Below are 16,358 nucleotides of genomic sequence, written 5' to 3' on the forward strand. Positions count from 1 at the left end.
CCCCTAGCTAAATTTGGCAGGAGCGCCAACTAAATTTGGAGCATGGCTAAATCTAGCGGAGCTGCTAAATTTGGTGAAAATTAACAAGGAAACAATTTGGCACTTTGTGGTGATGGTTTCTTGGGCTGAAACTAGTTAAATTATCGCCTACTTAAAAAAAATGGTTGAATTTATTTTCCAATTATTTTTTAAAAACCAAAAAAAATTAATTTAAAAACAAACGGGTTGGGGCCGATGGACCATATATATATATATATATATATATATATATATATATATATATATATATCTATATATCTATATATAGATATAGATATAGATATATATGTATATGTATATATATGTATATATATATATACATATATATAAATATATATACATATATATAGATATATATACATATATATCTATATATATATATATGTATGTATCTAGATATATACATATATGTATATATATATATATATATATATATGTATGTATATGTATATATATATGTATATATGTATATATATATATATATATATGTATATGTATATGTATATGTATATGTATATGTATATGTATATTAAACAGGGCGGGGGAGGGGTGGCACATCGTGGGTGGACCCATCACCCAACTAGAAATGACTATGCCATATGGAAAGGGGTTGGTGGGGATCGAACCCGCCCGACTGGTTTGGCCAACCCACCATTTGGGCGGCCCCAAATATAAATGTTGTGTCACCAACCATTACCAATAGCCACCAAAGGAATTAAAAATGTTCCAAAACACTACCATCAAACTGGCTAAATGGGGAAGGCCCGCGGATTTGACCCCGAGACCTTCGCCCTCTAACTTAGCCTCTTCGCCAACAACCCAATGAGCTTCTCTTTGTAAAATCCATTGCATTTTTTTTATATAAAATGATTTTTTCATTTGCTCAGGGAGGAGAGAATAGAGTGCACAATAGGGAACCTTGAGCCGGCACACAAATTGAGACGTGTAACCCTGACATAGGGAATATGGAGGGAATTTGAAAGATTCCCTTAGGGACAATTTTTCACAGTGATAGAATCATGCCAAATTCATACTCAAACGAATTAGAATTTCACCAAAAGTCTGACGGCATGATCAATTTTCTTATCTGAGCAATGAAAGTTCAGTCAACTTGCAGATAGGAATCTTTGTGGAATCATGAGGAATCTAAAAGATTCTCTAAGGGCCAAATTTTGTGAGTTTCAAAAGCAGACGAACTTTATACTCATTTTACTCATTTTTTTGCAAGGAGCATAGTATTGAAGTTAGATTTATCATTTGAGTAGAAGAATTCTAGTGAACCAATGAGAAGGAATCTTTGATGTTCCCTAGTGTCCAGATTTTGACCAAAGCATAAAGGGGTCGAGTTTACAATCATTTGACTTGATTTCGTGCCAATAATTCAATGATATAGTCCATTTAATCATTAGAGGTGTGCATTTTCAGGCCATCCCCAGAAGTGGAGGTATAAGGTGCAGATTTTACATGTATGAAACTTGATTTTTCTAAATATTAATGAAGAAGACCTCCCCACATTGAGCAGGGCCTGAAGACATAACCCACACTAGGTGAACTCCATTATCAACCTATTGTGTATTTTCTTATCATGGTTGTCATTTATTTCCACTTCTTTTATGTATATGCGTCTTATGGTTACATGCCATTTTAAATGCAATTTTGTATGCATCTTTGAAGTGAAAATATAACTGGATCAAGTTTGGTATCATAGTGGGTCTACTGTTGATTTGAATTGCAAGTCTATGATAACCAAAGGAAATCTCCAAATAGGTGAAGGAAAACTAAGTCCTTTGATCCAGAAGTGGGGCATCCAGCACGAAGAAGGAAAATGGCAGATGAAGATGCTTGGTTGGAGGAAGAGCGGAATTATCACAAGGCCTTCTACACTATGGCAGAAAAAGTGAACAAATTGTTTGTAGAATATGAGAAAACAATGAAGCAAGAGAAGAAATAACTAGATGATCATGCCTCAGTAAATCATGAAGGTGGAGGACAAGGTGAGGACAAGACCCCCCTCCCTCTCCATCCTCCAGTGAAAGTTCTTCTTCTTTCTCTCGTCATCATTCTAACAGGCATCATAGGAATGCATAAAGAAAGCCATTTTTGAAGTTGGATATCAAGTTTGATTTTCCTGTGTTTAGTGGAGAATCTAGTGCAAAAAATATATATAACTAGATCATACAAGTTGAAGTATGTTTCCACATAAAATGAATCAAATAAGATGAAGCCAAGATCTAGCTAGAATCCCTTCGATTGAGTAACACTACTCTCGTCTGGTGGGAAGGCAAGATGTAGAAAGGTGGTAAGAATAGTCATAAAAAAATTCATCTTGGTCTGAGTTTGTTTCTTCCCTAAGGGGACAATTTTACCCATTGAGTTACCGATAAAAGTCTGGGATCGAATGGAAACATTTGAAACAAAGATGTTGTAGTGTTTTCTTCTCAAAGATATACAAAAATAACCCACTTAAGATTGTGGATGACAAACAATATCTACAATATAAATGGTTGCTAAAAATTGTAGATATGCAGCAATTGATAGAAACAAAACCTTCCAAATTCTTGGTATATGCCACAATCATGTTAAACAACAAAAACAAATAGTAATAACTCCAATCATCTAATGGAAACCAAATATATGAAGGATAGTTTTATTTTAACACCTGCAAAGGGAACAAATAAATGTTACCAGTCCCCCTCTATGGGATGGGTTCTTGTCTATCCTCAAATGTCTTCAGCTTGTGTAGAGTCTCTCTCCTCTATAATGTGTAAACCCAACAAAAATATGTTGCACGACAATGAAAATAATCAGAGTTACAATAGTGAGTGCAACAATGAAAATAATCCAAAGTGAATAATGAATGGAAAACCCTCCTATTTATAACAAAATATTGAGTTATCCTTGAATAATGAGCAATAATAAAATATTATTAACCCCATTCTTCGAATAACCACTTGGAATATTTTATTATATTTGGTTAGAAGGGAAAAAGTATTTAAACTTTTATTTAGAAATAATAAATAAATAAATGATTTATTCATCATCTCAAGAAATTAGTTAGGGAATAATAAACAAATGATGATTTATTTAATTATTCCTAAGGGATTTAGTCAAACTTGACAAGGAATAGTAATTAATTAGCGATTAATTAAGTATTGTTGAATTGAGACTTCTGTGATCCATAACAGTTATAAGTAGAGCTTCGACGTAAATCACATATAGAAAGACCTTTGTCGACGCGTTTCGAACCAACTAGTGTGGTTCATCGTCACGACAAGTTGAAGAAATAGATCCAGAATAGCATGTTAAATAGTCTGAGCAGAGTCTCCAACAGCTAAATGGACTAACGGCTAATTTTGACTCTAGGGCCCAGGTCAAAATATTATTTATTAATTTAATATTATTAGTATTTTTATTATTATTTTTCCTGTTATTATTTATGGAGATAAGTTAAATTAGGTAAAAATAAATAAAATAATTTTAATGGTTAATTTATTTAAATTAATTATTGATATATATATATAATTATATATACGCACATATATATAATTTAATTAAAGTTATAATATTAGGTTATTAAGATAAAAGTTAGGATTAATAAATAAAATAATTTCCATGGTTAGTTTAAAAAGATATATTTATTTATTTAAATTATTTAATAGTTATTATTAATAGTATATATATATATATATATATATATATATATATATATATATATATATATATATATATAGATATATATATATATATATATATATTAATTAAAATCATAATATTAGGTTGTTAAGTGACGAGTATTTTCATGGTTGGTTAAAGAAGTAATATACTTATTTATTTAAATTATTTATTGATATATATATATATATATATATATATATATATATATATATATATATATTAAAATCATAATATTAGGACGAGAGTTTTCAATTATTAATTTAATAATAATTTTTAATGGTTGAAAAAAATAAAATTAATTTAATAATTTATTTATTAATAATCAGATATATATATGTTTATATATATTATAATTAAAATTAAAATTAGGATAAAATAATATAATGGTTAGTTTAAAAAGGTAAATTTATTTATTTAATTAAATTATTTATTAAATATTGTTCATACATATATATTCTAACTAAAATTATAATATTAGGTGGTTAATATATATATATATATATATATATATATATATATATGAAAGAGTCCAGAGCAAGAAGGATAAACCCTAGGAGATAGGAAGGTTCTAGGGGAACGACGAAAGCGAAAAAGATGAAAGATAATTAATGATTTATCTGTTTATTTTTCATAACCGGGTCAAATATGACAAGGAATATTAATTAATCAATAGCTTAATTAAATATTCTTAGAACAAAATTAAATAAATAGTAATTTATTTAATTATTCTTCCCGGGTTTAATTTATCACAGTGAAAGCAATTTTACTATGGTAAAATTGGCCTTACATGGTGTACTTAGATCCATCTAGTAAATTAGGCTAGATGATCAATTTTTTGGTGATAACAGATTTCCCCCCAATGTAAAATTGTTAGGAGAAAAAAGTATGACCGAAGTACATTGTAAAGACATAATCACTAGACAACAAAGTGGAGTTAGAGAGAGAGAGAGAGAGAGAAATAGACCAATAGAGATGAAGTGAAAGAGGATAGGGACGGAGGGGGTGAGACCAATGCAAGTATCCTTTTATGTTGTGGTACCAGATCTTAGTGAGGTAGGGGAGGCATACCTATACCTGCCAAGATAACTTAGTAGAAGAATAATGATGCACCTAGAAACATAAAACTGAGCAATGAAGTACATGCTGAATGGTACATGAAATGCTGGCATAACTGAGCCAGAAAATAATACAATGTGTCCCATATACATAATTCACCTAGAAAAAACATGAGTCAGGACTGAATACAATATCATCTGAGTACATGAGATATAATGACCCTTCCCTTAAAGAATGGGTGGGAGGGAGGGTAGAACAACAACCAAAGAAGCCCTGCTAAGCAGGAAAGGGTTTGAAAAACTGAATGGATCATCTAAAGGAGATGTGCATGTTATAAAAACTGCGATCGGTAGGAACCGAACCCATCAAATCTGTGGAACTGCATGTGAGGCTGTAGCATAATATGAAGGTATATGGGCATGTGGGGGGATATGTGAAGGGCCACCTCCTCATGAGGTTTGAAACATCTCACACACACCTGAGAATCACTAGTACAATTTGCTTCATCACTGGATCATCAAGTGTATGAATCATGAGCATGAAACAACCAAGTCAGAGGGAAATAATGAGTCCCTTTGCTCAATCCAAGGTACCGAAAAAGAATGGAAGTTGGAACCAAGATACATTGCCCTCTAGGTTGTTCTTCTGGAATAAATGAGCTGATGTCGACAGAATATGGCCCACAATAGGTGAGGCAATGAGGATCCTCAACTAAGGCATGAGGGACAATAGTAATGTGACTGATGGACTAACACCAAGGGCAATGGAGAAAATGGGATTGAGGGACAAATAGATGACTTCAATTGTCAGAGCATAAAGTGCATGGTTGACCTACGAGCGACTGAATCAACTCCGGAGGGGATGGGAAATAGTATGATTGGAGGCAAAAATGAGCAACACAGGATGAACGGTATGCAAATATGGATGGAATAATGTGACATGATAGAATGGGATGTGAAACAGACTCCAAGGATGCAAAGGTGATTCATCGTGGATGCTCTGAACAAGGGTGACTCGATGATGCTACCACATAGAATATGCCCAGTGGGGACCATGAAAACATGAGTAAATTATGGTTACTGATTGTTGGCCGGATAAATCGTTCTTGCGAACAAGACTGATCTCCCTAGTATCAACAAAGATCTAGCAACAAGCAGGACAAGCAAATCTACCTTTCTCTAAACATATTGTGATTCATTAATAAAAACTAAAGAGGTGTTTTAGACCCTAGCTTAAGTCCAACGCTAGTTTGTGGCACCCATGCTTCGATCGTCCGAAAGCGTTTCCTTTTGAGAACCTACAATCACAAACAAGCACACATCAAATAACACCTACATAGCTAATATAATAAATCATCTTCATCATGGTGATCAAGGAATCCATGAAATAAACCATAAAACATAGCTTATTAAGAAAAATAAACTTGATTGTATTAACTTTGAAAATAGAAGAACTTTACAACCTTTGGTGCCTTGATGTTGTACAAGCTCTTCCCAGGGTCCGAAACAAGAATCTCCTCTACTTTGACAAGCCTCACACTCTTCCAAATGAGATCAACAAGGTATGTAATCTTTCCTCACAAAAGCTCAATTAGGAAGACTAAGTTCCAGCAGCATTTCACCTCAAAAATATTTAGCTTTCAACCTCCCAAGTAACCAGCCCAATGCTTCATTTTATAGTGCAAAGGAAGGAGGTTACAGGTCCACCTATGAAGGGATAGAGTCCTCCTTCAAAGGGATAAGATCCTCACATCAAGGGGTTAGATCCTTAAGGTATGAGATACATGAACCTTAAAGGATCAAACTTGCCACCTCAAGATTCCTTCTAGAAGCTTCCAGAAATGACTCAAAGTGAGTTTTTAAGAATGTACTTGTGCTTTTTTTACTTTTACAGGGGTCCACACCCATTACACAGAGACAGAGCAGTTAGATGCGCAGGGGACATGACCATTAGGTGCGGGACCACAGGTAATGCTAAGAGAAAGTGCAAAACCAGAGTTTTAGAGGCTTTTAAGGGCTTTCTCTTATTTTCAAGGCTTGACATGAAGAACTGAGGTTTAAGACTTGCAAACGAGGAAAGTATGAGTGGTGATAGACTCACACCAATTGCAGAATGTCATGGTGACAATATTTTGTGCAAAACTCATGATGAAAATCGACACATATGATGACAAGTGCCAAGGGAAGGTGGTGCCTAAATTACAAGCGTCGCATATGAAGAAATTTGATTTTGAGAGGCAACGAAGTGACCCTTCTTGGAAAAATGACTTCCTCATGAAGTGTCAAATCATCAAAAACTAAGAAAGACCCATTATAAAAATCGATGAGATATTTCCAATGGTGATGACAGTTCGAAAAATGGAGCAATAGTCTAGTCATAATGTGTGACAGAAAAACTCTGAGTTTTCCTATAAAAGGGTGTTTTCCCACCAATTTGAGAGGAGGAGAAGGCCCTAAATCTTGTCGAGATTGTAGCGGAAAAACTGACTATAGGAATCAGGATCTACAACTTTCAAGAAAGTGGCCTTACTTGTCTAAATATGGCCTTAATGCTTCTTGGAACAATGGTTCCTAGTGAAGAATTAAGGGAAGAGGAAAAATGAGAATGAACTATTAGAGGAGGTCTAGAATCATCCTCACCCACTAAGTCAAACATGGGGACTAGGTGGTATGACATAGAGTATAATATTTGAAGATATGGTATTAAACATCTATGATATGCGATGTGAATATAGCTTATCGGAGAGGTCGGTAGGAAAAACTATCAAAGTAATGGGAGGACAGTCGACCATACCTAGATCTGGTGTGATCTAGGTCGAGACTTATGTTAGTCAATTGAGAAGATGGCCAGGTGAAAACCATCATGCCTCCAAGCATGGGATACTACCTGCAAGCATATGTGATGGAGGGGACTGACCTGGTATGAAAAGGTGGGAATGATGCCCCATAGCAAGAGGATTTTGCAGAGCACCAATGTGTTCCAAGTGCTCGAAAAGGAGATTCAAGCATCTCGGCTCAACTTGGTATGAGATCCTCCAAAGGATTATGTTATGAAACAAGCTCACAAAAAGATAGAAAAGAGATATCAACGCCTTAGAATTCAGCCTCTTCGAGGAGGAAACCTCCTTTACATTACACAAATGAACAATTCTTAGATGATTCAAATGATAAAACCTGCTTTCTATATATAGGAGTCTAAGGAGTCACAATATAACCCAGTCAACATAAAAATAATAATATAAAGCCACAAAAAATAACAATAGAGGGATTCTATGGGGCACAGTAATAACAATATGGGGACAATAGCAAAACAATATTAATAAGGGATACAACTACAATAGTAATGGGGTAATCACTAGTATTATAGGGACTCAACATGCCCCTCTCCTTCAAAAACGTGTTTTCCTCAACACTTGAGTAGTTCTGGATGCTTCTATATAAAATTCTCAACCCCCCATGTGGAATCTTCAACGGATAAGTTCTTCCACTTGATAAGATACTCTGAAATTGATCGATTTTGTAACTATCAAGTTCTTGTTTCTATGACTGCTTCTGGTTCCAATATATTCTTTCCTTCCTCATCAAGTTCTGGCAATATTGTTTGAACTAGGAGCTTGTTGCCTATAACCTTCTTTAAACATGAAACATGGAAAACTGGGTGCAATCGAGAAGCTGTAGGAAGCTCCAATTTGTATGCCATAGTATCAATCTTTTGCAACACCTTGTACGGACCATAATACTTTGGTGATAATTTATTATCCTTCTTAGCTTGCCTGAGGGAAATTTTCTTATATGGTTGTAGCCATAGGAATACCCAATCACCTACATCAAAACTTCTTTCGCTACGATGTTGATCTTTCTGTTGTTTCATTCTATTTTGTGCCAACACGAGGTTATCCTTTAAGAGTTGGAGGACTTGTTGTTTATGTTCGGTGTGATGTTCCACTGCTTGAGCCTTAGAATTTTCTCTTAAATATGATGGGATGGATGGTGGCTGATATCCATAAAGTGCCATAAATGGGGTCATTTTTGTTGCTGTATCGAAGGAAGTGTTATACCACCATTCAGCCAGAGGCAACCATTTGACCCATTGTGTCTGTTTATCAGATACAAAGCAACGAAGATATCCTTACAAACATTTGTTTACTATCTCATTTTTCCCATCAAATTGAGGATGATAATATGAGCTATGAGCTAACTGAGTACCAAGACAAGAAAATAATTTTGTCCAAAAAGTTCCAGTGAAAATGTGATCTCTGTCACTTACAATAATCTTTGGGTTTCCATGTAGCTTTTGAATTGTTTTCATAAATGCAGTAGAAACTGTACTGGCTTTAAATGGATGTGATAATGCACAAAAGTGTGCATACTTGGTAATTCTGTCAACTACCACCATGATGACACTCTTTCCCTCATACTTGGGTAAACCTGGAAACCTCCTCCCAACATTTGCTTGGAATGGATAAAGGTTGTAATAGACCCGGTGTCTTAATTGTTTCAACTTTATTTTGTTGGCAAACCAAACATTCCGCCACAAACTTTTGAATATCTGATTTAAGGCCCTCCCAAAAAAATTCCTTCTTAACCCTGTGGTAAGTTTTTAAAATTCCTGAGTGCCCTCCTAAGGGAGAAGTGTGCAATTCCATAAGAATCTTTTGTTTGAGCTTGGAATTCATATAGAGGTATAAGCGATCTTTGTACCATAATGAATCATTTTTCCAGCAAAATGTATCAGACGTACTGGAGTCTTTTGTAACTTTCGAATAAGTTCCCACACTTCTTCGTCATTCATCCATTCCTCCCTTGCTTCGTTTATCCAATCTGGTTGGATAATAGAAATGGCACACAACAATGATTCCACATCCTCATCCATTCTTGAGAGTGCATCTGCCACCACATTTTGCTTCCCTTTTTTGTAGATGATTTCAAAGTCTTAACCCAACATCTTTGTGACCCACTTTTTTTGCTCTTCAGAGGATAATCTTTGTTCTAGAAAGTATTTAAGGCTATCATGATCCGTTTTTACCTTGAAGTGTCTTCCCATTAGGTAGGGTCGCCATTTCTTAAGAGCATGGAATATTGCCAACATTTCCTTCTCATAAATAGCTTTGTGTAAAAACTTTCCCTTGATTGGACGACTTTCAAAAGCAATGAATCTTTCATATTGCATTAAAACAACACCATGTCCATTTCCTGAAGCATCACATTCCACAATAAAGGTTTTTGTGAACTCTGGTGTAGCTAAGACTGGTGCTTGGCACATTGCCTCTTTAAGATGCTCAAACGCCTTTGTTGCTTCTGGAGTCCGTGAAAATGCATCTTTCTTCAATAATGTTGTTAAAGGTGCTACTATTCTCCCATAATTCTTAAAAAACTTGTGATAATACCCTGTAAACCCGAGAAATCCTCGCAGATGCTTTATGGATGTGCGGATTTTCCATTCCTTAATGGCTTTAATTTTGCTAGGGTCTACCTTAACTCCTCCATGAGATACAATATGACCCAGATATTCCACCTCTTGTACTTCAAAGAAACATTTGGATCTTTTTGCATATAATTGCTCCTCCTCCAATAGTTGTAGCACCCTGTCAACATGTTTAACATGATCCTTCCAAGACTTGCTGTAGATTAGTATATCATCAAAAAATACTAACACAAATTTTCTAAGGAATGGTTTGAAAATGGAATTCATCAAACCTTGAAATGTTTAAGGTGCATTAGTAAGGCCAGAAGGCATGACCAAAAATTCATAATGACCCTCATGAGTTCTAAATTCTGTTTTCTGAATGTCTTCAATCCTCATTCTAATTTGATGATATCTTGAACGAAGATCCAACTTGGTGAAGAAAATTGATCCGTGCAATTCATCCAGTAATTCATCAATGACAGGAATGGGAAACTTCTCTTTAATAGTGAGCTTGTTGAGCTCCCTATAATCCGGACACATGCGCCATGATCCATCCTTCTTGTGCACCAATACTACTGGAGCAGAGAAAGAACTTTGACTCGGTTGAATTATACCAGCCTCTAGCATTTCTGCAACCATATGTTCAATTTCACTCTTTTGGGCATAGGGATATATGTACGGCCTGATGTTTGGAGGAATAGTTCCTAGAATCAGATGAATAGCATGATCATGATCACGAATAGGTGGGAGACCTTTGGGAGTCTCAAATACCTTGGAATGATTGTCCAAGACTTTTTGGAGATCTATAGAAATAGATGATTCCAACGTGGAAACATCTAGCGAACATAATTGTGCAATTACACCTCTTTGTTTCTTTTTTAGAAGGTTTTTCATACCGTTAAAGATGATTATCTTTCCCGATTTCCCTACAATACCCCTTAATTCAACTTCCTTTCCTTCCACAAAACATTTTCATGAAAATTTCTTGAAAATTAAAAGCTATTGTACCCAAGGATTGTAGCCATTGGACTCCTAGTACAACATCAGCACCTCCCATTGGAATGGAAAGCATTGGGCTAGTCAATACATATTCTCCCATGGATAGCTTCATATTATGGCACTTTTCCAGAGAAATTTATTGTTCCTCCATTTGCAACCATCAATTGACACTCTGGTGCTGGATATAAGAAGCAATTCAATTCTTTTGCTACCTTACAATCAATAAAATTGTGGGTACTTCCTGAATCAATCAACACTATTACCTTTTTATTCTTGATTTGTCCTTCTATCTTGATGGTTTGAGGAGTGGTAATTCCTGCCAATGCATTACAAGATATGGTCAGATTCATTTCTTCTTTATCTAGGCTTTGTTCCTGGAGTATATCCTCTTCTTTTGACCTTTCTTGCTCCTTTTCTTCTTCCTCTTCACAATATATGTAGAATAATTTCTTCTTAGCACACTTATGACCTTTGGTGTATTTGCTATCACAACTGTAACAAAGCCCTTTTGCTCTTTTTTCTTCCAATTATTGTGGTTTCAACCTTATAGGTTGTGGAAGACTAGGGGCAACAACACTTCCATCTTTATAGTTGTGAGTGGTATGCTTCCTGGTTGCCATAATTTTACTTTCCATTTTTCTTGCTAACCTGAATGCCTTCTCTAATGAATCAGGTTCCCAAAGGCGAACATCATGTTGGATATTATCCTTTAAAGTCCCTATGAACACATCAATCCTATGCTCCTCTAGAATATTTTTTACCCTTATGTTCAATTTTTGGAACTCCTCAATGTGCTCCATTATTGAACCCTTTTGTTTGATACTTATCAATTGGCTAAAAAAGTGTTTCTTTTTGTATCCTCATAATGTGCTGTCAATTCTTCTGTAAAAATTTCCCAAGTGATAATTTGTTTACGAGAGCAAAGCCATTGATACCATACAAACTGATTTGGTTCCAAATATAAAGTTGCAATACGTACCTTTTGTGTGTTTTGCACATTATTGAGATCGAAAAATTGCTCCATCTGTAATATCCATGTTGCGGGATCCTTGCCATCAAACTTCCTCATATCGATTTTTGGAATATGGTGGGTCTTCGATCCAACATTAGAGTCTATGGAATCATGATTAACATTTCTTTTGTTCTCATCATGAGTTTCCTTTACTACCCTTTCACCATTAGTGACCATTTCTTGTAGCAACTTATTCATATTTATCTTCAATTCTTCCATCTTATCATCCATGCCATCAATTTTAGTGTCCATGCCATTAATCTTAGCTTCCATGCCATCCATCTTAGCTTCTACGCCTTTCTTTAAAAAATCCATCTTAGCTTCTACCCCTTTCTTTAAACAATCCATCTTAGCTTCTACATCTTTCCTTAAACCATCCATCTTAGATTATGTTGCCTTTTGTGCAAGTGACACTTGTTGTACTTGGTCTTGTAATTTTTATATATCATGTTTCATTTATTCCTCTTCTTCATGAGTCATGCTAGAGCTTTTAGGTTGCTTAATAGGTGTTTTCATTTTCTTTCCTCGGGGCACCAATTACCGATTCAAACTAATTTTTCAAACCAATCTTATGCAAGAATTTAAAAAAAAACTACACACCTTTTTTCACTTTGTAGAAGCTTGATATTGAATCTGATGTATCTCTGCAATTTCGGATCATCTAGTTCTAAAATTGTGATTTGTAGTAGCCCTTTGTGTCCTCTTTCCAATGCAACCAGTCTGATCCAAATTGGATTCTCCAAGGAAGAGTTATTCAAAATCTCCCAAGAGGACCTGATTATAGACTAGTTCAGTAGAGTGAACTTGTACGACGTGCCACAAATCACTGTTTCGACCTTTGGCTCTGAAAAATATATACAAGAAACTAAAGTCTATCCTCTTTCTATACCTTCTTACAAATTTTAATCCAATGCTTAGAGAGAAAGTTATGACGATTTTCCCCAGGTCACCTGTTTGGAATGTAATTTAGGAGTCTACAAAAAGACCAACTTCCTCAGATCATATCTCCACAAATATAGCACGAAAAGATATGAAATTAGGACTCGAGATTCAGTGCGATTTCTTCTCAAATGGTTTTTTTTTTAGCTTCTGAAACGTCGTAGGAAAAAAGTTATAGTGAAAATTCCACGATGACCTGCTTGGAGCGGCGAAACCCTAGAATCCAAAGCTCTGATACCAAATGTTATGAAACCAGCTCACAAAAAGATAGAAAAGAGAGATCAACACCTTAGAATTCAGCCTCTTCGACGGGGAAACCTCCTTTACATTACACAAATGAACAATTCTTGGATGATTCAAATGAAAAAACCTCCTTTCTATATATAGGACTCTAAGGAGTCATAATATAACCCAACCGACCTAACAATAATAATATAAAGCCACAAAAAATAACAATAGAGGGATTCTATGGGACATAGTAATAACAATATGGGGACAATAGGGGCACAACAATATTAATAAGGGATCCAACTACAATAGTAATGGGGTAATCACTAGTATTATAGGGACCTAATAGATTATAAGGACATGCGGGGGCCTATGTGCCCCCTAGTATGTTATGGGTGTATTGGATGTATTTAGAGTGGTGGAATCCAAACTCTTATATGTTTTATGTGATACATAATATGATTATGCATTTTTATATGACGATGGTGGTTCGCCATGTGTTTTGTTTATGGTCGTCTTATGTGGTATACCTATGATAAATTCCAATCTAGAATGTTATTTGCAATGGTATCTACATAGTTATTTTGGGCTCTAGGAACATGACTGAAAGTGATGGTTTCAAATTCATGTATGAACAACTTAAATCGTATATGTTTTCTAAATAGGACTTGGTTATGCACATGACACACACCATTCAATTACATGACAAGTAGAAAGGAATCTAAACAAAAAATTAGATGAAGGATGCGATGAGAGAGGGTATCGGCTAAAAAACATATCAATGCATCATATTCGGCCTGGTTATTGGTGGCATATCCAATGCGCACTCCATTCAAAAGGACTAACGTATGCAACTGGATAAGAATGGCCCAGGTTGCTGAGGCTAGATTCCTAGAGAAGCGACTCGCACCATCAACATCACCGATATACGATGGGGATGATGGATCCATATGAAAGGTGCAAAAGACAAGAGATGAGATGATGCAACCTACCTAACTTCATGGGAGAAATAAAGACACAGAAATCAAAGGGATATGCTATGAGCGAAATTTCTTGAGATAGAGTGCATTGGGAGAATTAGGGAGGAGATGGCCTTGAGAATTCTCCAAAAGATATGCTCCATTGCCTAAGTGCAAGGGTAATCAGAGGTAGAAATAGCTTCCATGGTGTCCTCGTCAGAATGGAATATGGGTGGATAGGACGAAGATTGACTACATGATGTGGCAGTTGTACCTGGTGCATCAACCTGAGAGAGAAGGTTCACATACACATCATCTGAAATGGTAGACGAAAAGTTAGTAGATGGAGGATCTACAGATGTTGAGACCTGGGATTTTGTCGAAAGATGTTCGATAGAAGCGCGTGCAAAAACCTCAGAAAGGTTTGCCTACAAGGAACTCAAGGATGACGACAGATAAAGGATATGGCCCGTGGAGTCTTTCATATCAACATCGGGGGGAGGGATCACGATGGTGGGACTAGAGTCCCCCTGTTATGGTTTAGTAGTGGTACCAAAATCCATAGGTAGAGGAGTAGGTTATCCACTACGAGCGGTCTCATATTCGCGAAGCATCTCGAGGCAATCTCAAAATTCATCGAGACGAGGGAAATAATGGGAATAGAGACCATGATGATTGTGCAAGGCACAAGGGTGATTTGTGTGTAATGTTATGAGTTTCTTGGCTACACCCAGTAAGTTGACATGGACTTCAGGGATATTTGACTCAGGGAACGTTTCATGAACCAAAGGTTTGAGATGAGGGAGTTCATGACAACTATTGGTGGTGTGCCCAACAACTTTACACAAAGTGCACAGAGGTGACGGATTTAGGGCCTTGGGGGCTAGAAGAGCTTGGGGAGCCTTGTCCTAAGGTTCTTTCCTCTTGGCTTCTTGCCCCCGTATGGATGCTTTTGCAATAGGAGTGGGTTCTTGTTGAGTTTGTGATGGAACTGGAGCAGCAGCAGGGTCATAGGGACAAGTTGAATCGGGGTCAAAGCATGATAAGGTCTTAGTTGACTAGGTAGAGTGGTTGCAGGGGGATCAATGTATCATACTAGGATCCCCAAAGTCATATTAGGGAGGACGAGTGAAGCCATGATAGGGAGAGAAAGGATTCTTGGGGGAGGAAAAGGTATCTAGCCTGCAGGGTAATGTCCCAGTGGAACAACTCCTGGATGTTTGAGACCTGGAGGAACTGTTCCTAGTGGGAACATAGGAGAGGAACCCACAAACGGAGGAGGTCCTGGGTGGGGGGATCAGGATGGCTCGGCTGAGAGGGTAACAACAGGGTGCTAAGGAGCTGGCTGTTGATCAGATGTACCAGAGTGCTTTAGAGCAGTTTGTGATGCTTGTAACATGCAAACACTCAAAGAGTTAGACTCTGAGATGAGAGGGGGAGGACCAAGGAAAGCACCCAATAATGAGGAATCTTTGTAGACTCTGGGTGAAACATCGGTGAGAGTAGTTGAACACTGCTTATCTAACATTGATGAGATAATGGACTTGGGGGAGGTCATGGATGCTGGCTTGTAGTAAGTCAACTCATCGATGGTGACGATCTTCCCTTCATGGGGGAAGCACATCTCGTGGAAAACTGTAGATCTGAGGGCTAACATGGCATACATGTAACTACAACCCAAGAGAATGTTTTAATCTAAATGGGCATTGATAACCTCGATGTATTAATGGACAGTCTTACCTGCAAGAGTCATTGTACAATTGCGATACATGCCAAGAGGTTGGGAGGAGTGACTGTCCCAAGCACGGAAAGTGATCGTGGATGGGGATAGCTTAGGTGAATTAAGTTGTTTCCAAATGGAAGTGGACATCACACAGGTGGATGCACCTTCGTCAATAATGCATCGAGAGATGATGACATTACGGACTCAGATTGTTATCTGGAAAGAAACAGACGAAGGTAATGGGGGATGTTCTGATGTATAAACTAGGAAGACTATCAAACGATCATACGAAGGATCTACTGCACCCAAAAGAGTTAGTAGA

The sequence above is a fragment of the Pinus tabuliformis genome, chromosome 5_2, assembly GCF_031772625.1.
Source record: "Pinus tabuliformis cultivar Carrire ecotype Pingquan chromosome 5_2, CPIR1, whole genome shotgun sequence".
In the NCBI taxonomy this organism is placed as follows: Eukaryota; Viridiplantae; Streptophyta; class Pinopsida; order Pinales; family Pinaceae; genus Pinus; species Pinus tabuliformis.